The 25,175-nt window shown below is 50.8% G+C and overlaps 1 protein-coding gene and 1 long non-coding RNA gene across 3 annotated transcripts in view; one reads left to right on the top strand and one right to left on the bottom strand.

The window, feature by feature from the left end:
• The window catches only part of GRK5 (G protein-coupled receptor kinase 5), a 187,812-nt gene that overhangs the window by 139,494 nt on the left and 23,143 nt on the right, over nt 1-25,175 (bottom strand). The window lies entirely within an intron of this gene.
• On the top strand, nt 1,403-8,887 carry LOC128627931 (uncharacterized). Its single transcript, XR_008392227.1, has 4 exons — nt 1,403-1,487; nt 3,592-3,630; nt 8,492-8,549; nt 8,635-8,887. It is a non-coding gene; the product is annotated as an uncharacterized LOC128627931 (long non-coding RNA).

The following is a 25,175-nucleotide window of genomic DNA, read 5'->3' as shown; positions in this document are numbered from 1 at the left end:
GCTATGGGGACAATAACAAGATCAGTGGATGCCAGGGGTTCTGGGACAGGGAGGGACAAACAGGCAGAGCACAAAGGAGTTTGGGGCAGTGAAACTGCTCCATGTTGACACTAGATGATGATGTATGATACTATAATGACTGACACATGTCATTCCTTATACATGTGTTCAAACCAGTAGCATTTACAACATCAAGAGAGAACCGTAAGGTAAACTGTGGCGCCTAGATGGTGTGTTAACCTGGGCTTTTCAATGGTAAGAAGTGCACCACTCTGGGGGGGGGGGGTTGAAAGTGGGAGAGGCTGTGCACATTTGAGGGTAGGGGGTATATGGGAACTCTCTACAGCTCCTCAATTTGTTGTGAACTTAAAGCTGCTCTAAAGAGATAAGGTCTTAAAAAGAAAACTAAATATATTGGTGTGGCTCAGCCACTTCCCCACCATCAAATAAACCCTAAACCACAGCCAAAAAGTAGGTGGCCAATGGGGACCACGCCTGGGGAAATAAGAGCAGGGGCCCACCTGCACCTGTGGTCTGAAGTGCCAACGCCTCGCGGGCACCCTGGGCGGGCTGGAGGAAGCCTGGGGCCAGGGCACTGGGTCTGGTGCCCCTCCCCCCACACCGTTAATGCTCACCATGGACTTCACACGAGCAAATTTATTTAACACTCTTTTTAAAGGGACACATGGGGTCTGCCCTCTCTTGAGGACACCCACTCCTGATATGCCCAACCTGCTGTACCAAGGCAGGCAGCACAATCCCACAATGGAGCTCCAAGGGACCGCACCAAAGTCCCCCTCCTGCCACTCCAGTTCTACCAGCAGGACCACACATGACATGGACAATCCTGAACATCGAATAGGGGCAGGACTTGAGAAGTTGAAAACCGGTGATCATTTCTCTGTGCCCGCCCCCTTCCTTTGCAGGTGCAGCTCCTCAGTCAGCCCCCCCCCCATCCTGTGTGCTGGCTCAGAGCCAGGCCCCCCTGAGTGGAAGGAAGCACAGGTGCAGTTAATGCTTGTGCCTCCCCCCCGCCATGAATCAGGGAAGAGAAGCCCTCAGAGACGTAAGTATTGCAGCAGGTGGCTGGAGCGAGCAGGAGCGGGGATGCAAGCCCACATCTGTCCCATTTGGTATCTGAGTTCTCAGCTGCCATCCTGTTCGGCTGTGTACCCCACACAGGCAGAGAAGCTCAGGGCATTCTGAGCCATTTCTGATGAATAGCAGCCACCACTGCGTCCAGGAGGGTCACATGAGCCTCCAGTGATGGCCTCCATTGCACTTCCGGGTCAAGCGGGTCTGCAGGGAAGCCTTTCCCAATGGGAAGAGTCTCTGAGAGGGGTCCACACAACAGAGCCCGACAGCCGAACAACAAGGGCAGCCACACAGCAGCACCAGGCTCGTGCTCGACGACTGCCAAATATTAACCCCTTCAGCCCTGCAGCCTCATCAGTACTGTTCATCAAAGAGAAAACACACTCAATCGGGTAAGCAACTTCCTCAAAGTCCCACAGCTAAGGAAAGATTTGGGGCAGGGAGTCCACCTGGACTAACCTGGTTCTCAAACATGGGTCTCCCTGGACTAGTAGGAGGCCCAGCATCCCCTCCAGCAACTGAAGCTCGGCACACGTGGGTGGCAGGGACGGTATGAGTCATCCGGGAGTCCTGGACCATCCGAGGTCTGCAGGCTCTCGGAGCCGGTGACTCAGTGCAGCCACGGATCCCAGCCTCCCGATTTCTCTTTGTCAGGCACGCAGATCTGTATATGCTAACTGTCTGTTTAACTAGAGCAGAACAAAGAAATCCACGCAGGCAAACAAAATCTGTAGGAAACACATTGTTTCAGCAAGTCGCTGGTGCAGGAAACAATGGAAGGGAAAGGCCACGCAGAGATCTCCGTGCGGAGCAGCTGCCCCGCGGGCCTCTGCCTGGGCGGGCAGCGTCGGAGAGGCCGTGGCGCCTCTCTGAACGACCAGCACCCCAAAGGGTGTGGAGGATGTGACTGAACGCGTGTGACCAGGGTGGGACCTCCGGCTGATCCTCTTGTCCCTCACGGTGGTATCGATGGAGTCAGTGGGCGCCTCCCCAGGGCCCGCCATCCTGTCTGACAACCAGAACTTCACTTTGGAAAGCGTCTCTCCTCTGTTCAACAACTTCTAGGCGGGCCTGTTATTATTATTAACAAAGATAAGATTGCGACTAATAGTAACACTCCTGGCATTTAAACGCATTCTGTCCTATCGGTGCGGCCTTGCTCTCTGAGGTAGGGTAGAGTTCAAATTCCACGTGTGTATTAGCCCCAACACCTACCAGCCCAATTAGCCTGAATGCAAATACAATTTCCAGAGCCTTCTTAAGAAGTAAATGATCTTTTTAGACATGCCAGGCACACTGCAGTTTTGAGCTGCTGGAAGGAAAACACTTGTTGTTTGATTTAACAAAACCATACTTAACTCTCAACAGTGCACCTCAGAAAAAAATCTCTGGAAATCTAGAGACCTCCTCCCCCCTCCCCCCAAGCCAATTCACACATTCCCCAACCATGTGAAGGTCTGGGAGCCAGGCCCCTGTTGTGGAGTCTGCATTGTGGAGTGGGCAGTGGGCAGTGGGCAGCTCAGACTGGGCCCCCAGCAAGTCAGGAAGGAGGACAACACGCCAGTTAACCAACAAATGGAGTTACAAACTCTGGTGAGGGCTGGGAAAGAAATGAGCAGGGAGGGGGCTGTGATTAGGAATAAAGGGGCTGGCAGTGGCCGGCAAAGGAGCCCAGCTACTCAGGACAGCACATGAAGGCCCCCTGAGAAGGTGAGGTTTATGCCAAACCCTGAAGATCAGCCAGCAATGGAATGGGTGAAAGGCAGGGCAGAGGGCAGAGGGGCGGGCAGCGGGGACAGTGCAGGAAGGCATGTTCAAGGACCTGCAGGAGGCCAGGGGGCCACAGTAGACAAGGCAGAGAAAGTGGAGGAGGTGCAGCTGGCAGGGCAGGAGGGGGCAGCAAGGCCTCCCACCCCTTTGATAGGTTAACGTCTGATTCTGTCCTTGAATCACCTTGGCCTGTCCCTGCATTACCTAGGGCCTCAGTTTCACAACTGCAGAGTGGTCCAGGCCTGGGGCATGCAAGCCTCTTCCGAGAGGGTTCCAAGGACAAGGTCTGGAGAGCAGAATTCAGCAGCTCCTATCAGTCCCGACACGTCCTCAGCATCATTTCATTGAAGTGTGTAAGGTCTCAGAAGAGGGTCTGCCCACAGGGACCCTCGATAATGTGAATCCTTACTGCTCTCATTACAGGGCCAAACATGCAGCTGTCTGGACTGGGAGGAACCCTGAGCACATGGTCAGGGACTATGGGATGCTCTCAGGAAACCCCTTGGGGACTGGGGCCTCAGGACACCCACCTGTGCCCATTCTTCCTTCTTACAGGAAGCAGGCTGTGACCATTGTCTATTGTTCCCAAGCTAGTCACACCAATTGTCAGAGAAGAAGCCACATGCCACAGAAAGCAAGGAGAAGGTGTCGGGTCTACAAACTTCCTGGGAAAAGTCCCTCTTTGTTTAGAAACCATGCCAGCTTGTTTCTATGTTTCCATTACAGAGCAAAACAGACACTTGGCCCGGAAGCGAGCGGAGTGAGGTAAGTTATGATTTGCCTGTGACCGAGGCCCCACTTCTACCCTGAGAAGGAGCCAGAATACCACCCCCTGCCCCACTCTGGAGGGTGGCCCTAGGCTGATGGGGACCGAGAGGCCAGGTGAAGGTACCTTCTCTGGTACTCAGTGTCTAATTGCCCCAGGATTGAGATCTGCTGGAGCTCAGGCCTCTGCAGGCTGTTCGTGAGCCCCGCCCTCGGGTCCAGCCCTGTGATTCTATAATAACTAAAGACGCAGAACAACCCAACCATACCTCATCACTCCTCCGTGTCCCGAGATGGGATGGGGTCCATGGGGACAGTGAAAACCACTGCCACAGGGCTCCTATGGCAAAGGCACACACTTAGTCGGCACTTATCACGTGTCACGGGTTAATGTTTTAATCTCAACAACTCTGTTATCATCCTTCTTCACAAATGGAAACACAGAGGCATAAAGAACCCAAATTAATTGCCAGAGGTCACACTCCACTTGGCAGGAGAGTCCGGATCCAAGCCCAGGCTAACTGACCTTCCCACCACAGAATCACACCCCACCTTGTGCGGTGAATGTGGCCAAGGGGGTCCAGCTCATGACGGGGCAGCACTACCCGAGGAGGGTCCTCAGATATCAGGACCGTAGCTAAAACCCACACGCGAGGTCCGCCCGGAGGCAGAGGAAAGCCGGGTTGGGACTCCCCGGCAGTGGAGTCCCTTATTGGCACAGAAAAACACGGAATTGCGTTTTTGGGTTTTGTTTTTAAATAATCTAATTATATCGCCCTGATGAACACAAAGCTTGTTTGAAAGTTGACTTCGCTAATTCTGTTTTCTTCCCATCTGCTGCTTCCGAAGCAGGTGAGGATAAATGACCAACACACAGAAGTTCTCTGTCTCGGAGCGCATCGGCGGTGTGCACGAGGCCAGCGCACAGGACACGCAGAGACAGCATCGGCTGTCTCCACCATGTCCTTTGTCACCTGGTAATAACGCACAGCCCGCAGGTCCCACACCCAGGCAGGCTTCACAGAGGACGCTCATTTGGGGATCAGCACAGACAAGGGCACCCTGTCCTCCTCTCCCTGTGTCTGCAGAAACTCAGTCGGTTTTAGTTCATGTCATATCCTCAAGGGACACCATTTCCCGTGAGGCCGCATCCAGGGTTTTGGACCTGGCTGGGCAGAGAGGGTGGGGAGGACACCTTTTCCGACACTCGAGCAGCCTTCCTGGCCCCATGTCACCCTGTGTGTGGCTGTGCCAAGGCAAAGGTCCCAATCAAAGCCACAGCTTTAAAAACATCCCCGGTGGTGTTCTTATCTGACCCCTTCGTTTTGTGGAGGACAAAACTCAGGCCCCTACAAGTAGATGCCGGACCTACTTGCCAGAACCCAGGACTGGTCAAGGGCTGTTTCCCCTACACCACCATGGCCCCTTCTAAGCACAAGGATGAATTTGGGTTGGTTCTGCCAAACAGCTGACAGACCATGAGCAGCCAGCCTCTCCCAGGCAGGGCAGGGCCGGAGCCACCCTCCCTCACCTCACCCCAGCTCCTGCCCTTCTGCATCTGTTGGTGAGAAGGGCCAACCACAGGCCTGCTTGGACACGGATGGGCACGTGACCCAAGAGACTCCCACCTCTTGGCTGGCTGGACCCTGTAGCCTGGAGGGCACAGATGAGCTCTTTGTCCAGGGGACGATGAGAGCTCGAGGCACCCACTGTGGGGACATGAGAGCCACAGGATCCATCATACAGCTTGGGGAGAGAAGGCTGCCATTGGGTCTGGGGCTCGGTCAGCAAGAGGTGCCTGAAATATGCAAAAAAAAGCAGACCTTTGTTCCTTACGTTTCACGACCATTTTGCATCCTCACGGGGTCTGTCTGTTGTATCTATGCAATAAACCCCCCTTACTGAGTTGACTCTTACAGAGTTTCCCTTCTTAAGACCAAACCAGCCTAAGTGGAACTCGCTTATTCCACATTGGCGCATAAGACCCTGGGCTGAGTTCCCCGTGCCGAGCAGAATGGAGGGGCAAGCTAAAAAGAGCACACATGATCCCTGTGGGCCAGAGTCATGTCCAAGGGCAGCCCTTCCGGAGTAATGGCCAACAAGAGGGCCCAGACCCAGACTTTGGACCTAAGAGGCACTTTCCTTGACCTAGACCTGGAGTACAGAGGAGTGAAAAGTCTGAGAAATGCTGAAATGCGGGAGGTGCCACAGAAAGGATGAAAAAAGAGTGTCTCACATGAGTTTGCAGGGTGTGGGTCCAACCACTTGCCATCCATGGGATTACCTGGGGCCCTAGGGTTAGCTTTCTAAGCAGCTAGCTGCTCCTGCATTAAAACCTTCTGTGGCTCCCTAGTGCTAAAGCCCTACCTCTTCGCTGAGGCACCCAGACCCTGGCTCTGGTCTGCAGCCCCCTGCCCCCTCCTTTCCCACCGGGCACCCTCTCGCACCACCCTCCCCATCAGCAGCCTGAAGTTCCCTGCAAAGCCTTGCTCTTTTATATCACAACTACAGAGAGAGGGCACAACAGCCACCCCTAGGTGACCTGGCCTCAGACCGTCACCTAGACCCTGGCCCCTGACCTAGGTGACGGTCAATGTAACCACCATCCTCAATTCCTAACTCGGGGCCCAGTGAGCTCAGCCTCCAGTGGCGAGGGTTGTCCAGCTCCTGGTGGGTATCCCTAGTCTGGTCAAGGTGAGAAAGCCTGCAGCCCGGTACCTGCTCACCCAGTGATTACGAATCCAGCCCCCCGATGGTAAACTGGCAGGAGGGGCCATTTACACCAGGGCCAGATAAAAAAACACATCAGCCCACCCCCCACCCCAACACCCCAAACTGGCCAGATCCAGGCCTTGCAGGAAAGCAGCAGGAAAGGCCCCTGGGTTTCTCAACCAGCCGCCCAGTGAGAGCAGCGGCCCAGCCTCCACGTGCAGCTGCCTTCCCCACGTCCTATCCCAGCTGCATGGGCCGACAGTGTTCCCTTGGCCCACCTTATGGCTTTACCATTTAAACTTCCTTACCTTTAAAACATACAAGTTATGAAAGGGAAGGAAAAGCTCGTTGGATGGTGGCTCAGCATTTGGGAAGGGCTCTCCTTGGTAAACAACCAGCATTGTTTCTAAAAGTAGGTTAAGAATACAGCCGCTCAGGCCCACAGCAGCCTCAGATAAACTTCCCCGAGACAATAGGCACAACTGCGTCACCTCACGACATCCCCCTGGCAGAAGCCAGGGGTGCCCTCTGTCTCCAGGTGGTCCCAGGCTCAGCTGGGGCTGGGGGAGAGGGTCCTCATAGAACTCCTCCCTTTGTGAGCCCTGGAGAGGGAACCAAGGTGGCTGAGACCATGGCGCCAGGACTGTTTAGAGCAGATCCCAGGCTCAGACTGCAGTGAGCAGGGCCCTGGCCTCGGCGGCCTGGGGTTCGACTGCACACTAGGGCCTGTTGTGTGTTCACACTGGGTGGAACGTGGCACTCAGTGGGGGTGAAGAACCCCAACCGTCTTGGTCAGCTGGGGATACCATAAAAAGTACCAGACCGGGTGGTTTAAACAACAGACATTTATTTCTCACAGTTCTGGAAGCTGGGGAGTCCAAGGTCAAGGTGCCAGCTGATTAGGTTCCCTGGGGAGGGTTCTCTTCCTGGCTTATAGATGGCGGCCCTCTTGTTGTCTTCATATGGCAAAATGAGAAAGCCCTGGTCTCCCTTCCTCTTCTTGTAAGGACACCAATTTCGTCATGGGGCCCCACTCCCATGACCTCATGCAACACAAATTACTTCCCAAAGGCTCAGCTCCTAACACCGTCCCGTCCGAAGTCAGGGCCTCCACATAAGGGTTTCGAAGGACACAAGATTCAGTCCATAGCGCCAACTCTGAATCAAAATCCTCGCTCCGCTCTTCACCCTTCTGGGAGCCTCAGCAGAGGCATGCTGGAACCTGGGTCCCAGTGTCCCCATCTATAAAACAAGGCTAGTGATGCTTAACTCAGAGGAGTTAACAAGACTTTTTAAAAAACAAACACTAAGGAACAGAAAGCAGAGGACAGAGTCTGGCACATGAGCAGGGCCCCCAAAATTATGGGTACGAGGGGAGCCCTTTGAGACCAGACACCTGCACTTGACTCTCAGGGGCAGGCTCCTGGGACAGCAAGATGGGTGGAGGCTGCGGCTTGCCCAGCGAGGCCTCTGCAAGCCCCCGGCAGCCAGCATGGAGTGGCATGGAAGGAGGGACAGTATCTCGGAGTCTCTTGCCAGCTGGATGCTGAGCTCCCTGCAAATGGTGTGTGCCTTCCTCTTTGCACCCCAAGACCCTGTACAAAGTATTGTTTGCGGTTAGTAATAGCAACAGTTAGTATTTAAAGGCCTGGTAGGGGCTAGGCTCTGTGTCAAATGCATCCTCAATGGGGCCTCAATATTCTCCCCACTTTGCAGTTGAGCAAACTGAGCAGAGTAGCTGAGGGAATTACTCGGACTGCTATTAAGCTGTGGCTGGAAATTCAAACCCAGGTCACCTGAATCCAAAGAGGATGCCAGCTTCCACTGTTCGACTGTCTGCTGAATGCATGTGGTTTTTCTGTTGTGATCTCCGTGGTCCTGCTCTATCTTTCCCCTCCACGACCCCAGCTACGGGCCTGATAACAGCTCCCAGTCTCCTGGCAACCTTCCTGGTGGGTCCCACACACTGTGTTGTCCTAGAGCTGGCCTACACCAGTGCGTGCCGATGGAGCGTGTCTTCTCCCAGTGCCAAGAGATGGTGCGCGTGCGCGCACACATGCACATACACACACAAGCGGGATGCCATGCTCAAATCACTTGGGGAAACCGAATTTATAAAGTGAAAAATATCTATTTTATTCCTCTGCAGGGCTTCTCAGAACCTTTGGTATATGCGTGGGAGCTGGAATACCCAAAAAGGAAATATGGTAAGCAATACTTTCCAACACATTTGACCATAGAGTCCTTTTTTCAGATATATCTATTAACATTTCCTGCCATGACATTTTACAGAACACTTGTGAAATGCAGATCGAATCAAAACGCCACACTTACAGATAAAGAAAGCAACGCTCAGAAAAGTACAGCCACTTGCTAAAGGTCACAAAGCAAGCAGATCAGGGCAGAGCGTGAACAAGAGTCACAGTCCTTTGACTCCCTGTCCGATGTTCCTTGAAGCTCCCTCTCATTATTACGACTATAAAGGAATTCTGATTAGGTGCCTCTTAGTCCATTCCTGAAGCCAAGGTGAAGTAATTTTAAAACAAAAGTTTAAGACATTCGTATGTCGTCTTCAGGCGGTGCAGAGCCTAACTTGTCTCCGACTTCAGAAATTCGCACCCGAGCTGCCCGTGAAGCACACAACTGCACCTCCACATTCCCAGAGACCACTTCTGCCCTACCGCCTGCTGGGCCCACGTGGCTACTGAGTGATCAATAACTCACATGTACGCGTTTCACAACCCCGAACCAGTGTCCGCAGATGTCAGTGGGAGTCACAGAATTAAAGCTTCTGAGAATGAGTTGTCACTGTGTCAGAGGCAGCTTCGTAACAGTTGTAACAACACGTCGCAGGGTCAGTTTTGACTTCATTGCCTAAAATGATGGTGTTTCCAATGTTTGAAGCAGGTTGGTTTTGGAGAGTTTCAAAGATTCAGAATCACAAAGACTTTAAACCAGGTAATGACTGGCTTTTTAAAAAACTGATCTCAAGAGAATGTTTTATCGTATTTATACTGGAGAGAGGAGGCCAAGACCCCTCTAGGCCCCTGTTTGAGACGTGTGCTGTCCAGCACGGTAGTCACTAGCCACTATACAAGTTTAAATTGGAATTGGTTAACATTAAACTAAAATAAAAATTCAGTTCCTCCGTAGCATTAGCCACGTTTCGAGTGCTCAACAGCCACGTGTGGCTGGCGGCCATCGCAGTGGACGGCACGGACATGGCACATGTCCTCCGTCACAGAAGGTCCTGCCAGCAAGCGCTGCTCTAAACTCGGACTCACCTCTCTGCTCACAGCTGGCTGGCCCTGGCCACCTGACTCAAGGGCAGCCAATGGCTGGCCAGTGTGTGTGTAGAATGACCTAAATCAAGGGCTTTGCTCAATAGAATGGCAGTGATTCACTCACCAACCAAGTTCTCTGTCAACTGACTGGACTCGACAGTCAGTCAGTTGGTAGTGGGAAATAAAAGACAGACTGACCCGAATCATGAATCATGGCCATGTTGAAAGAGGGAGCGTGGGAGCAGCTGGAAGGAATCATCTGTCACCTGAGGAGCGAGTCACAGATTAGCCTGACTTCCAAATGCCCTTCACCTATGACTCTGTTGGCCAAAGCCAGCTCTCCTTGCACACAGAACAGCCGGAAGTGCCCGGAAATGAATGAGACCCGGGCAGCAGCCCTCAGCCAATGACTGACGGGAGATGGTTCACAGAACCAGCCCCTGGGCCCTGGGACGGGAAAGGACTCGGGCACGTGCTCCATACTGCACTGCAGAGTTCCCAGGGGGGCACAGGTGAGTTGCCCCAAATGGTACCTTGCTTGACAGCATGTCTCTTACTGGCTTCCTTCATCTTCCTCACTTCTCCTCTGCCCTGCTGGTGTTTCCCAGGATCACCTTCCCCATAAACCACTTACACTCAAATCGCTGCCTCAGAGTCTACTTCGGGGGGACCCAAACTAAAACTGGTAAACACAGTGCATGCATCTTTGTTCCTTGGTGGGGGGGAAGGCTAAGTGCAGAGCAGAGAGGCTCCGACCCATTTTAGGGACTAGAACACAGTAAAAGATAAGGAATGCTTGTCCAGCGCTGGTGGGAATGCAGAGTGTCCCTGTTCTTTGGGAAGCAGCATGGAAGTTTCTTATAAAGTTAAACACAAACTGACCATATGACCCAGCAACCCCACTCCTGGATGTTTACCCAAGGGAAATGAAAACCTATGGTCACACAAAAAGCCGTTCATGAATGTTTATAGTAGCTTTATTCATAATCACCCAAAGTTGGAAACAACCCAAATGTCCTTCAACCGGGGAACAGATAAACAATGGACTACTACTCAGAAATGAAAGGGGACTGATACACACGTCAGCACAATGAATCCGAACGCACCGTGCTACGTGGAAGGAGAGTCAGAGGGCTCCATTCTGTGTGCTTCCATCTCTATGATATTCTTGCACAGACGAGACATCGGGACAGAAACACGCCAGCGGCTGCCAGGGTCTGGGGCAGGAGGGGTGGGGACTCTGATGGAGTCTGGGGGGATTTTTCAGGGGGTGACAATCAGAATGTTGATGGTGGTAGTAGTTACCTGACTACACATTTGTTAAAATGTGCAGAAGCATGCATTTTACAAATGTGAATTTTACCGCATGTGAATTACAACTTACTGAAATAAGTGGGGAAAATGAAAAGACAACAAAAGCGAAAAACAATAAAGCCCGGGCCTCAAACCTGCTCTCAGACAAGCTGTGCCATAGCCTGTCTTCATTGCGTCCCACATGTGGCTGCAGATAGACTCACACGCACGCTGGTCAGGCAGTGCACCCACCCACCTTTCACTGATGGGCTCAGCCGTTCCCGCAAGATAGGGCCTCCTCCCACCACTAACAGCGCCGCCCTCACTGGGGACGTACCCCCATGTCAGATCTGGGGAGCTGGGGCAGAGGACATTCTCCTTCCCATTTCAGAACCACTGCGTAACCTTCTCCTTGGGCCCCCTGGAAATTATGTGCAATAGGGCCAGCCTGCCAGGGGGAGAATGCCGAACAAAGTTTGCACTGGAGAAGTCAGAAATAACTCCCAAACACTCCCTGGAGAACTCGAGGAGACAGTGGGGGGCTGTGATTGGGGTTAAAATGAAAGGGCATCCACAGATGAATGGACACAGAAAATACCGTACCTCCACCCACGCCATGGGATCTTACCGGGCCACGCAACGGAACACAGTGCTGACCGGCATAGCTAGCACATGGATGAACCTCGAAAATGCCATGTGAGGTGAAGAAGCCAGACTCAAGAGGCCCCATACCGCACGACCCATCGATGTGAATGCCCTGCAGGTGTTGCGGCAGGGACAAGTGGGGGGGGACTGCTCATAGGCGCAGGGCTTCTTTTCGGGGTGACACAAGTGTTCTGGAACCAGGCAGTGGCGATGCTTGCACAATATTGTGAATGGGCTAAAAATCACTGAAACGTACACTTTAAAATTTTATAGTATGTAAATTATAGCTCAATCAAAAAGAGAGAAAGAGGAGTGCTCCAGGGCGAAACACTCATTACCAGAGACACAGCCTCTACCTCAGAGTGGAAGGAAAACAGGTCGGAAGTGAGGGGAGGGGTGAAGGTCGGGGGTGCTGAGCCCAGTGTGGCTCCCCCCACCCCACAGGCCTCAACCTGGCCATGGCAACCCCAGGCGAGTTTCCCGAACTCTCTGACCCTTCAAGGCAGCTTTCCACAAAGAGCGGGGATGATGACCAGGAGGATGGAGGACGAGGGGGTGGTGGGGAGAGTGACCGGGGACCCCCAGAGCCAGAACTCCACTTCTGCTCGCACCCCACACAGTTTCCTGCTCACAGCTGTTCGCCCCAGCACCATGGGCCCCCGAGCAGCAGGTACAGGTCTCCCACTCACCACTGCATCCGCGGCACCTGGAACAGCGCGTGACACCCGACGTTGCTGAATGAGTAAGACCAGAGTGGGGGAGAAAGTGCTGCCTGACACTTGTCACAATATACTGACTGCCTGACAACCAAAGTAGGACAGAAGAGACAAAACCCTTTTCTGAGAATCAAGAGACAGAATTCAAGTTCTAACTATGCAGCCCTGGGCTGGTCACGGGTCTTCTCTGGCCTTTCACTTCCTTTCTTTACAATTGGCCATTTGGCCAGGATGACCTTTCAGGCCTTGAGTTGGAGGATCCCAAACACTGTATGATTCTGGAAGCCTTTTGGAAGACATTAGAATCAGCACAGTGCCGTTTCGGGGGGTGAGCCCCAACCCGCAGGCCCCATGTGCATGTGGCTCATGCTCACCAGTCGGGGTTTTGTTTGATCTAAAGGCAAGAGTCAGAGGAGACACATCAGCCTTGCGGGCTGAGGCATAATATTTTCCATCAGGTGTCACGGCATTCCTCGCTTCCTCCTCTTCCCCACGGGCCTCTCAAGAAACGTTCTGCGTGAGCATCTGCAAACAAGCGTGCCCAGGAAAAGGTGTGCACACACGGAGATGCACACACACCAGTGGGACGAAGAATCGCCAAGAGCCCAAACACTAAACACGCTCTGGGCCCCCCTCCCCGCCAGCAAAGCTCCAGATGCTGTATCCGGGAGATGCCGCATTTTTCCAGAATTATGTCATTATTCACAAAGAAGCTTGCTCTCAGGCCTCACATTCACCCGAGAGCTGGCTTGGGCTGCCCAGAGCCACAGTGAAGAAAGAGCTGGCTACTCACACCGCTTCCACGGTGCGCTGTGACCTCCAGACGGGCAGGGTGTGCGCAGAGGTGGGGCCCGGCCGCGAGTCCAGCCACGAGTCCAGCCTTGGAGAGGCCGAGCTCTCCATGCAAATGCCTCATCAGGGAACAGTCCCAGCAGGGGTTGGACATCTTTAACTGGGCACCTCAAGTAGAGCAGCTGCACCTAGGGGTTCAGCTGCGGGTTAAAAGGGGATTTGCACAAAGCTTGTGTCTCTTCCATAGGCAGGTGCAGGGGCTGTGGAATCCCCTGGGCCGGGAGAAATAAACACCAGCACTGGTGTGACTTGTCTTCTGATGCCAAGCTGAGCCTGAGACAGTTCATGGCAGCTCCGATCCCTTGAGCTTTTCCTTGGAATTTGGGGGCTCCATCAAGGGCCACTGCAAGGGCCACTGTCCTCTCAATAGTCCCCGAGACCTGAGTGCAGAGAGGCACCAGGTGGGGTGGACACCCCTGTGTCACCCTGGGCCATCGCTGCTGAGCCGTCTCTAGGCTCAGAAGGACGTGGCGGTCACAGCCCCTCACCAGCAGGTTAGGCCAGCCCGGGTCTGAAACAAGCCCGAAGCACTGAGAGAGGGTGTCAAGGACAGCCAGGCCAACAGCCCCTACCCAGTGTGGGACAGGGCTTGGCAGTCCACGCTGACCATGACCCTTGCCCTGCAGTGTCTGTCACTTTCCCTAAAAACTTGTGGCCTTTCAGATACTCGATTTACTGGCCCCAGGGGAGGAGAATGACTTATTTGATAAATAAATGTGGGCAAATTCCCAAGTTCAAACCTTCAACTATAGCCTCATCTCTAAATTTGTTCAAGGGAGAAGAATGTGCTTTATTAGGGTGTCTTCTAAGACCCCATACACATAAGGCAAAAACCACTGAATGACCCTAAGCCCCTCACTGAAACCTCCAACCCCAATCAGAAACGCACCACTAAAAGCAAATTCCAGAAGGCCACAGTTCCAATCTTAGCAATACCAGCTTTGCCTGTAAGTCAGGAAAACGTACAAAGTTCTAGTTGGAAGGAGGCTTTATGGGAAACATAAGAACAAGAAGGGCCCTATTTAACCAAGGTCACACTCTACCTGGGGTAGACCTGAAACCAGACATGGGCCTCCAGACTCCGGGGCCAGCACCCTTCCCCCACCTCCCCAGTGTAGCCCACTGCACTGGGCCCTGGGTTCCGGGGGTAGTGGAGCTGAGTCCCAGAAGCACTTCCACAGCCTCCCGCTCCCTGGCCCTGGGAAAGGGCTGCGCTCCTGGCTCACTGTGACACCACTCACTGTGATCTGCTCACTGTGATCCGCTCACTGTGATCTGCTCACTGTGATCCACTCACTGGGACTCTCCAAGGAAATTCACCATCTCTGCCCTTCAAGTTCAAAAGGAGAAACAGAAGGGCAGCTCTCTGCCCATCACAGGTGTGGGCTGCTGGAGGGTCAGAGCACAGTGACAATTAGCTGACCACAACACCAGGACACCGCAGGCCGGGGCTGCCAGGCTCCACCCCACACGGACCCATGGAGGGTCTCTCTATTCACACACCTGCTCCCAGCAGCACCAGCACACCTGTGCAGACCAGAGGCGACAGGGACCACCAGGAAGAGTGTCTGTGGCACTCTAAGTAACATGCCTTATTTCAGTTACCTGGGCCTGGGCTGAGCTTGGCACGCCTGCCCAGAAGTAGCAGTATCTCAAGGCAATGAGGGTGGGGTGAAAAAGAAAACAAAGCTCCTATGCGTGGGAGAGCTGTTCGTGAGAGATGAGAGGGCAAAGGAGCAGAGTGCAAGTTCAAGATCACCAAGATCTAGGGCAGTGAGGCTGCCCCCAGAGGCCACCCATCCGTGTCTGCAGATATCTGTGGTTGTCATGACTGCAGAAATATTAGTGGCATCTAGAGAGTAGAGGCCAGAGATGCTGTTCAACATCCTGCAATGCACAGGACTCTCCCCATGACAAAGGATGATCCAGCCCCAAATGTCAGTAGTGTCAATGCTGGTGCATACCTTCTGGAGGAAGGTTTTTTCCTTTTATTTTTTTTCCTCAGATCCCTTTCATCATCACTCTATGAGATACCAAGAAAATAAGATGGGAGTATGACAACTACAACTTCAAATAAATGTCACAGCTTATTAGAATAGAAGCTTTGGCCCTGGCCCGTGTGGCTCAGTTGGTTGGTGCATCATCCTGTAACTAACTGAAAGGTTGTGAGTTGCACTCCCAGTCAGGGTATGTGCCTGGGCTGTGGGTTCAATCCCCAGTCCAGGTACATATGATCCCCAGTTGGGGCGTGGATGGGAGGCAGCTGATGGATGTTTCTCCCTCACAGCAATGTTTCTCTCTCTCTCCCCCTTCCTCTCTCTCTAAAAACCAATGGGGAAAAAGATAGAAGCTTTGGCTTTTTATCCATTACAGTGACTATTAGTAACTGGACTGCAGAAAGGAAAGCTAACCTTTGGGAAAATAACTCGTAGTAAAGAGGCCTAAGAAGAAATTCTGAGCATGATCTTAAGAAGTGAAAGCATCAAAGAAAGGCCTGATGATGGCATAAACATCCGACTTGAGCTGGCTTTTTAATTTGGTTGAGTAAGAAGCACTCTTACGGAGTCTTTTGAAGAAAGCCAACTTTATGTCTGACCACGGTTTCAGTCAGGGACCACAGCTCTTGGTTCTGGCAGAAAATTCTGTCCAAAACTTCCCATCCCTCACAGAGAACTGGTGTCTCTGTGAGATCCCAACTGTTAGACTGGGGCAGCGGGGGGGTGGGAGGGAGCGAGCCGCATTATGCTGTTCTTTCTTTTTTTACTGCATTTTTTCCATTATCATTTGCTGTCGTTTATTAATGTGAGAGGAATAAAAGGTGAGGGCAGGGAAGAATGCCAGTGTTCATCATCGAAAACACACACGAACCCAGAAACATTCTTCCCCTCGCTCACAGGCTGAAGGCTATCTGGGCAAATTTGCTTCGAGTTTTGCAGATGCGTTGATGGAACGTGAGAAATGTGACTGCAAAGGCCCTTGACAGCAGCATGGGGAGCTGCCTAAAAACAGACGTTTCACCCACAGGAGGGTTATCTGCTGGAACCGCATCATTCTCAGCATGACTGGGCAGCACAGACTATGACACAGGAGCAGGAAAAACAGAGTAACTACACTCTTACACACTCCTAGACGAGGGGGAGGCAAACTCAGCCAGGACCAAGCCACTCCCTGCAAAATCCACTTCAAATTTTTCAAGGGGTTCCTCCCCTGGTTTCGAGATGCTGATGTGGCAAAGCAAGGGCAGAAGATGCAGAGTGTCTGAGCTCTCCTTATCCCTTCTGGGAAGTAGGAAGGTGGAGTAGAAAGTTGGGTGGAGTCCCCACAATGGATTCAAATCCCACTCTGCACTGTTGGTCTCGGGACTTTGCACAGGTCAACTTCTCGGAGCCCCTCAGTTTCCTCATCTGTAAATAGAGGTGGTTGTGAAAACTAAAAATGAGAATGGGCAGGTCGAGGGCTCAGCCCAGAAGAGGCCCTCATTCAACAGACGGTGTACATACGCTGACTCAAGGAGACATCATTCCGGGGAGCGTCCACCCAGAGGTCTGGGCACAGCGCTCAGAGGGCAATTCTGCCTCCTCTGCAGAGCCTGGATGGAGCCCGTGGGGAGCCAGCTCTTCTCAGACTCGGTTTTCTTATCTACTCCATGAGTCCCCATCCAGTGTTGCCAAGAGTATGGGAAAGCAGAGACTCCGCTTCTGGGGGTGAACTCGGGGAAGCTGTTCTAAAGGCAGTTTGATAGGACTTAACACCATCAAGTCCACTGTCGAGTGCCCGTGAAGTCCTCACACATGTGCACAAAGAATAACAGTAATTAATAATAATACTGATGCAACAATAGTAGCTAAGCTTTGTTGAGCATTTTTATAGTTCGAAGTGTTTTACAAGTAATGTATACATGTACATTTGATACCTGGTATATTCTACATGGGATATTTAACTCATACATGTAGCAAGCAACTTGACCCTACAAGGCAGGTATTGTTATGATTATCTCCATTTTACAGAAAAGGAAGCTGAGACACGGAGTGGTTAGTAACTTGCGATAGGTCAGGGGTCAGCAAATGTTTCCTACAAAAGGCCAGATGGTAAATATTCCAGGTGGGCAGACGGCCTGCATCACAGCCACCCAGTTCCGCTGCTGTGGCAAAAAAGCAGACCCAACGACAGGTAAACAAACGTGCGTGGCCGCGTTCCAACAAACCTTATTTTTTATAGTCACTGAATTTTCATCGCCATGTAGTTTTCATTTATCAGGAAATATTCTATTTTGACTTTTTTCCAAGCATTTAAAAACAAGAAAATCGCTCTTGGCTCACGGACCACACACAATCCCGAGGAGGGTGCATTTGGCACATTCATAACCTCCCGTGATCATTACTTCATTTAACAGCAAAAAGAGTGAGTAGGGCGATTTTGCATCCATATACGGCATGCTCTGCAGCATAAAAACTCATACACGTGTGTGCCGACAAGGGGCAGCCCTGGACATGCTGAGTGAAAAACAGCAGGTTGTACCCTGACTGGGTCCCTCGGTTGGTTAGAGTGCCGTCCCTAGTCAGGGCACACACAAGAATCAACTGATGAGTAATGACCGGCGTGGCTCAGTGGGTTGGCCAGGGTCCTGCGAAGGGAAAAGTCACCAGTTCAATTCCTGGTCAGGGCACATGCTTGGGGTGTGGGCCCGGTCCCTGGCTGGGGCACCCGTGAGAGGCAACCGATGGATGTTTCTTTCACATGTTGATGTTTCTCTCCCTCTCTTTCCCTCTCTCTAAAAATAAATAAATATAGTCCCTCTTTAAAAAAAAGAATCAACCAATAAATGCATAAATAAGTGGAACAACAAATCGATGTTTCTCTCTCCCCCCAAAATCAGTAAATTAAAAAAAGCAATTTGTGCATCAATACATACCTCATGACTACTTATGTATGAAAAAGAAAACTAATTACATACATGTGTGTACACATGTACACGCACACTGTTCATGGGCACATGGACAGTGGACATAAGAAAAATACCCAGAAAGGAGAACAGGAAGCATTAGCAGCCAGGGAGGACAGGGGGGTGGGTGGCCATGGGGGGAAGTCTGAGCTTTCCCAGGCATGTATGTCGCTCTGTAATTTGAACCTTTTACATCCCAAATGCGTCCTTCTATTACGCGTGTAATAAAAGAAAAAGAGGCTTTGAGGTCCTAGTTACAAGGCACCACTTGCTAACATACTTTGAGCTCTGAGCAATTTCCATGTACCCTGATCTAAACAAAAGCTGGTTACAATTCATTCCGGCAGGACAAAGAAATTCTTTCCAGAGGGAAAAACAAACAAGCAAACAAAGGCGGCATCAACTACAGTAAGTCAGCACTGCTGGTTGGCTTGGACCAGCAACAGGGACTTTTAATCGCCTTCGTGTGCAGCCTGACCTTCTCCCGCTGCCACCGTCACCCTCCCAACCAAGGTTGTCTGCTGGGAGCAAAGCGTTCAAGGGTTTCGTCCAGGGTGATGGCCCAGGCATAGCTTATTGGCCTGTGCAGACTTTAATCGATGAATTTATTTTGGTTTGCTCCTCTGCCAGGAGCCCCGCTGAAGGGGGAGTCGCTGACCAGGGAGTGAGGTCTCCCTCCGTGCCAAGTTTTACATGCAGCCTCCAGGTCATCTCGTTTTTTTTGGATGCTTCCCACAGTCACATTTTTTGTTTGTTTGTTTTACATGAAAGAGCACATTCGCTTTCCCCAAGCCAGGTTTACCATTTTCCATGGCTCTTATTAAACACATCTTATTGAAATGGAATGTTCTCAGAGTTTCCGCCTTTCCCTGGCCTGGCTGCCTCTGTGCTGCATAATCACATCTGCAGAAAATACAAGGGCCCAAGATCCTATCTCCAGCCCCGGGACCCCAGACTCATCCTCAGACCTGGGGAAGGTCCTCGGCCAGCTCCTCAGTGCCCACTAAAACAGCAGCTGGCTGAAGCAGTCTGGAGGTGCTGCAATGCACATGTGGGAGGAGATGGACCTTCCTGGTGACATTCCCATCAGGGCCATGAGGGCCCTCTGTGGGCTGGGCCATGCATGGTTTCAATCCCAGGCAACATCTGGATTGGAGGGTACAGGAGGGAGCTTTAAGCCTCTTAACTAGGCATGCTATGCTACTCTCAAATTCATGACGTAAGTGTGTGCATTGCCCAAACCAGCAAGGCGAAGCTATCCCGGCCCGTGTTCGAACCCAACCACCTAATTGTGGCCTCGGGATGTCATCCCTTCCCCGTGCCACGTCTGACACCCTCAGCTGATTGATCTGTGATGGAGCATTACTACCCCTTTGGACAGGTCCATTTTAATGCTTTGCTTTTGTGATGCAATCAGTTTTATGCTCCCATCACATGAGGAACAAAAAATAAACTGTTACACAATTTAGCAGACAGACAGAGAGTGTGTGTTTTAAAAAAATGTACCATGAGATCTGCCCCCTTAACAAATTTTTAAGTATTCAACACTGTATTGTTAACTATCGGTGCAGTGTTACAGGGCAGAGCTCTAGAACTTACTCATCTTGCATAACTGAGACTTTTTAAAAAGATTTTTATTTTACTTATTAATTTGAGAGAAAGGAAGAGACAGAGAGAAACAGAGAAACATCGATTTGCTGCTCCACCGATTTATGCGTCCACTGGTTGATTGTTGTATGTGCCCTGACTGGGGGTCGAACAGGGACGATGCTCCAGGCAACTGAGCTACCTGGTCAGGGTGACAAACTGAACCTTTACACCAGATGAACCTTTACACTCCCCATGTCCCCCCTCCTCCCACCACCGCCCTCACAACCACCGTTCTCCATTCTGTCTCTGAGTTTGACTACTCCAGACAATTCATATAAGAAGAATCACGCAATACTTGTCCCTTTGAGTTGGCTAATTCGACGTAGCATAGTGTTCTCAAGGTTCATCCGTGTCCTTGCATATGGCAGGATTTCCCTCTTTTTAAAGGCTGAGTAATATTCCATTGTCTGGGTATAACACATTTTCTTAATCCATTCATCCACTGAAGATCATTGAGGTCGTTTCCATCTCTTGACCATTGTGAATAATGCGGTAGTGAACTTGAAAGTACAAGTATCTCTCTGAGAACGTGACTTCAATCCTTTTGAATACATACCCAGAAGGGGAATTGCTGGATCTTACTATAGTTCTATTTTTAATTTTTTCAGGAAGCACCATACTATTTTCTGTTATAACTACAACATTTTACATTTCCACCAACAGTACAAGAGATTTCAATTTCTCCACAACCTCACCAACACTTAGTATTTTTTTGTTTTTTGATAATGGCCATCTGAACAGATATTAATTGATATTTGATTTGCATTTCCCTGATGCTTAGTGATATTAAGCATCTTTTCAGGTTCCAAGCTATTGGCCATCTATAAGTCTTCTTAGGAAACATGTCTATTCAAGTCGATTGTCCACTTTTAATTGGGTTATTTGGTTTTTTGCTGTTGAGTCATAGGCATTCCTTATGTATTTTAGATATTAATTAGGTATCTGGTTTTAAAATATACAGATTAGTTTAGAACAGTGCCTTATGGCCTATTTGAATATAAAATTTTCAGATATCTATATCAAGGGTTGGCAAGATAATGCCTGTGGCCAAATCTGGCCCAACACCCATTCAAAAAAAACTTTTATTGACACACAGCCTTGTCATTTACTTTGGTATAGGCTACAGCTGCTTTCAGTCTACAATGGTAGAGTTCAATAGCTACAACAGAGGTCACATGGCCCACAAGCCTAAAATATTTACCATCTGCCCTTTACAGAAGATGTTTGCTAAACCTGATATATAGGGTTAAGTCTTAAAAGTGTATGTCTATTTTGGCCGCAATCATAATATGGCAGAAAGAACAATGCTGGGTCAGGTCATTCTCTTTTAAACACTGTGATTATTGTCACTGGACACAGCGGTAAAATCCACGCTTCCACCACCCAGGCAAATCGGTTACTGATGAGCCTCTGGTCCAACCAGGAGATGCCTTACTCTTGATGTGGTTGGGGTGGGTAGTCATGGTATATGCTTGCCTGGCACTTGTTCCTCCCCTTCTTCTCTAAGAGCCAGTCCACCTGACCCCCGCCACCCTTTCCTCCCTCCAAATCTGGCCCTGGAAGAGGCAAGCAAAGGCAAGTGACCCTGCGATGCCAAAAGGAGTCCCTTCCAGGACTTTTTGGAAGAGATGCTCTCTCTGCACTGAGATTGCTAAGAGAACTGCTGTGGGACCCCCACTCGGCCAAGAATGAAATGGGGGAGACCAGTGGAGCTGAGAGATGGGGACAGAAAGGACCCCAGGAACATCGTTTGCCTCCCTGGGCACATGAGGCCGTAAGTCCTCACTTTTGTTTAATGCAGTTAGATTTACGTTTCTGTCATTTACTGCCAAGGATGTCTGAGTGCCATGCTTGTGGTCTTCCCATATTCTACTCCTTGCATGTAAGAGTTCACATTTTCTACATTATCTTGATGATTTTCATCTTTAATGGGTACCTAACCCATCAGATGGGGCAAACCCCCACCTGGCCACTCAGCCCACTGACATCAGTGCAGGCCTCACTGGGTGCCGTAATCCTGGCGCAGCAAACCTTTTGTGTAGAGGACACTCCTGGGCACCATGATGTCACAGGCAGCCCAGGTTACATAGAAGACCACCTCCAGTTAGCCACATGCCCACCCAACTCACAAGCCCAGATAGCGCCAGCCAGGTACCTTCCCGGTCTCGATGAGGCGCAGCATGTGTACATTCAGCTACAGAGGACCCACTCCACTTCCCCCCTGCCTGCACCTGGTCCCTCACAGCCAAGATTCCCGGCCGTCAGGTTCCCCAGAGGCACCCCAACTTTTCTCCTTCGTGCTCCACCTTTGGTCTCTTGGTTTTTACTTTTTCTTTAACAGATTGTAAGTTACTTGAGTTATTTGCAGGTTATCCCCTCAAAGAGTCAATTTCCAGGTCAAGGCTGATATCACCATCTGCCTGGCCACCCCAATCACCCCAGTGCCTGGGACCAGAGCTGGTCTCAGTACCTGTTTGCTGAGCGAACGACTGAATGAAAAAGTGAATGTATCCTGTGTGCCCGCCAGCATGCTACTTTTCACAATCACGTATAACACAGCCTCTCTCTACAGCCACGCCAGCTTCATTTTGGCAAAAGATGCTCCCAGAGAAGTTTGTGGTTAGCAGTATGGGATGAAATGTGAAGAAAAACCTACGTTAGGAAAAGCTACTTGCGTTTTGGCAAAGCCTCTTGCACCTGTTCATTGCTGGCAAGGCTGGGAAAAGAGGCTACGAAAGGCCATCTGGCATGTGTCTCCAACATGAAGGAGCTCAAGAGTTACCACTCCTTTTTTCCCAAAGGAGACAGCGGTCCTCATGACCACAAGGGGCCATAGGCCACCCCCTCACGTTGACATGGACCACCCCAGCTCATGGATGCCCTTTGCCCTCTGGTTGGTTCTCACCATAAGCCTTGGAAATAGGTGATGGTACCATTCCCATTTTACAGATAGGGAAACTGAGGCTTCAAGAAAACTATTTGCTATGCGTCACTCTAGCTAGGAAGTGTTAAATTAATTAAACAAGGAGGCCACTAGACTGAGGTGGCTCTAATGCCCTGGCAGCCAACATAAGCAAACCAAAACCTAAGTCTGTAAAGGCCTCAAGGTTATGAAAACAAAACACTAAGGATGATCTATCACAACCAGCTGACTAGGCGATAAGCTATGGCCAGTCCAGTGACGTCCTTCCTTTGCTTCCACACTCTCCCTGTATACGGCTCCCCCCAGCTCCTTCTGGGGGAGCCCTCCTAACCGCTTCTGGTTTGGCAAGGCCTGATTTGAATGGATGTTTTTGCAGAAATAAACCCTTAAGATGTTTTTGAAAACATTTTATTTATTTATTTTTAGAGAGAGGGAGAGAAACATCGATGTGAGAGAGAAACATCAATCGGCTGCCTCTCACACACTCCCCAACCAGGACCTGGCCCACACCTCAGGCATGTGCCCTGACAGGGAATCGAACCTATGACCTTTTCACTTTGTGGGATGATGCCCAACCCACTGAGCCACGCTGCTCAGGGCAACCCCTAAGATTTTTAATATGACTGTTTATCTTTTAACAGAAACGACTAGAACCTAGATTTTTTTCAGTCCTCAGTCCCCACTCTCGAAATCAGCCATGATCAAGGACAAACCAAGTAGCCCCCACAAAGCATGGAGAGCCCCAGCGGGGTCCCCCCTGCTTCTTCTGACCGCGGGGCCCTCTGGCCCAGGCGTCTGCATTCCCCCATGTTCCAGCCCTATGGCATGAAGTTGAAGACCTCTGTGCATCCCTCTCCTTTCAAAACCATGCTCCTCGTGGGCCTGCCCCAGGCCAGCAGAGGCAGCTCCAAGCCCTCTTGCAGCTGCTTTGGTCCCCAGCAGGGTTAGGGGAAGCTCCCCAGTTCTTGCATTTCTGTTCTACTTGTTTTTATCTTTTTTATATGCTTTCTCAATAACAAAACTTCCTCTCTTTGTAGCAGGAAATCAGGCTCTGAAAGTTGCAATGTCATTGAGATTACAAATATATATATATATATATATATATATATATATATATATATATATATATGTCTGTGTATACATATATGTGTGTGTGTATATACATATATAAAAAAATGGGAAAAAAAACACATTTTTCGAATGGCTTGATCTCAACACCCCCTCCCCAAACAAAGTTTTCTACTGAGCTTTTTCTGCCCTTTCATGGCAGAATGACAATAATTTATTGTCCAAACAGGGACCCTTTTGAGAATGAAAGGGGACACTATTAACCCTGACACCAGCCATACAATCACTCCTCTTTGGGGGGAGGTGGAGGTCAGAAGCCCAGGAGAATGTGGCAAACACCTCCAGACAGCAAACTGAATCAGGGCACATTGATGTCGAGCCTTGACGAGTCCAGAGCCGCCCGTCCCCTTTTGCAGAGGGAAGAGTCTCTCGGCTCCGCTCTGACACAGCTGCTCGAGGCAGCTCAAGTCCCTGGAGCAGGTTCCAGGTGTCCCACAGACGGCGGGCATTTTCCTGCTTGCTTTCCCCAAAGCCAAGGGTCCAGCTTTAAGGAGCTTTATTTTCTAGCTATAATTCTAAAGGCTGAGACTAAAGCTTTCTAGAGCCAGAAGTTTCCCAGGAGGGTGAAGGGTGGGGTGTCTAGCTCAGAACAAAGAAGGCTGGGGAGATCTCTGGGGTCCATCCCAGCCACCAGGCAAGGGGGGGGCCACACCCATCGTTCCAAATGGAATCGACTCTCTGCCCTTTCTTTTAAACCTCCCCAGGAGATCCTGCCACCTCCCTGGGTGAGCCAGTCCAAGGTTTAACTGCAATCTTCAGGGCCAGGCACCCCTCCTCCAGTCCACCCCCCACCCAGCACACCAGTCCTGTCAGATCCTCCTGCCAGGCACCCAGGCAGCCCCCATATGCTGTGAGGGGTATCTTCTCCCCCGCAGACCCGAAAACCCTCTCTGGGCCCAGAAATACTCAGAACATGAAATACACATGCACACACACTCAGATCTCCTGCCTCCCTAGCTCTGCGCCCTCCCCACAAATTTTTAATCCCCAAGCAGACTGTAACTGGAAAGACATGAAATGCAAGAAGTGAAGCTTATAGTCATTTCCAGCCATTACCAGGCCGACTCGAGCCCCTCCCCCTTCCCAGCCTCTCCCCCCTTGACAGACAGCCCATTAAGGGCTCGCCCGTAACAGTCTTTCTTGTACGAACATGTAAACAGCATCACTCACGCTCAAACGCAGGTATTTCCCAGCTCACTTGCCCCTCTTTCCTTTGTTGTGGAATGTTCATATGGGGTGTGTCCGCCCTCCACCCCACGCACTCTCCCCACCTCCCCTCTCCTCCAGTATCCCTGAAGTTCAAGGGTCTTCCCCTTTAATGTTGCTTCTATCACTTAGCTCTGCATGTAACTTTTCATTTCTTTGAAGGAAGCCCTTCCATGCAGTATGCTGGAGACCCA

This window comes from Artibeus jamaicensis, unplaced genomic scaffold (assembly GCF_021234435.1).
Source record: "Artibeus jamaicensis isolate MK-2021 breed Jamaican fruit bat unplaced genomic scaffold, CSHL_Jam_final contig_490, whole genome shotgun sequence".
In the NCBI taxonomy this organism is placed as follows: Eukaryota; Metazoa; Chordata; class Mammalia; order Chiroptera; family Phyllostomidae; genus Artibeus; species Artibeus jamaicensis.
Note: the sequence above shows the minus strand (reverse complement) of the source record. Positions and strands in the feature narration are given on the sequence as shown.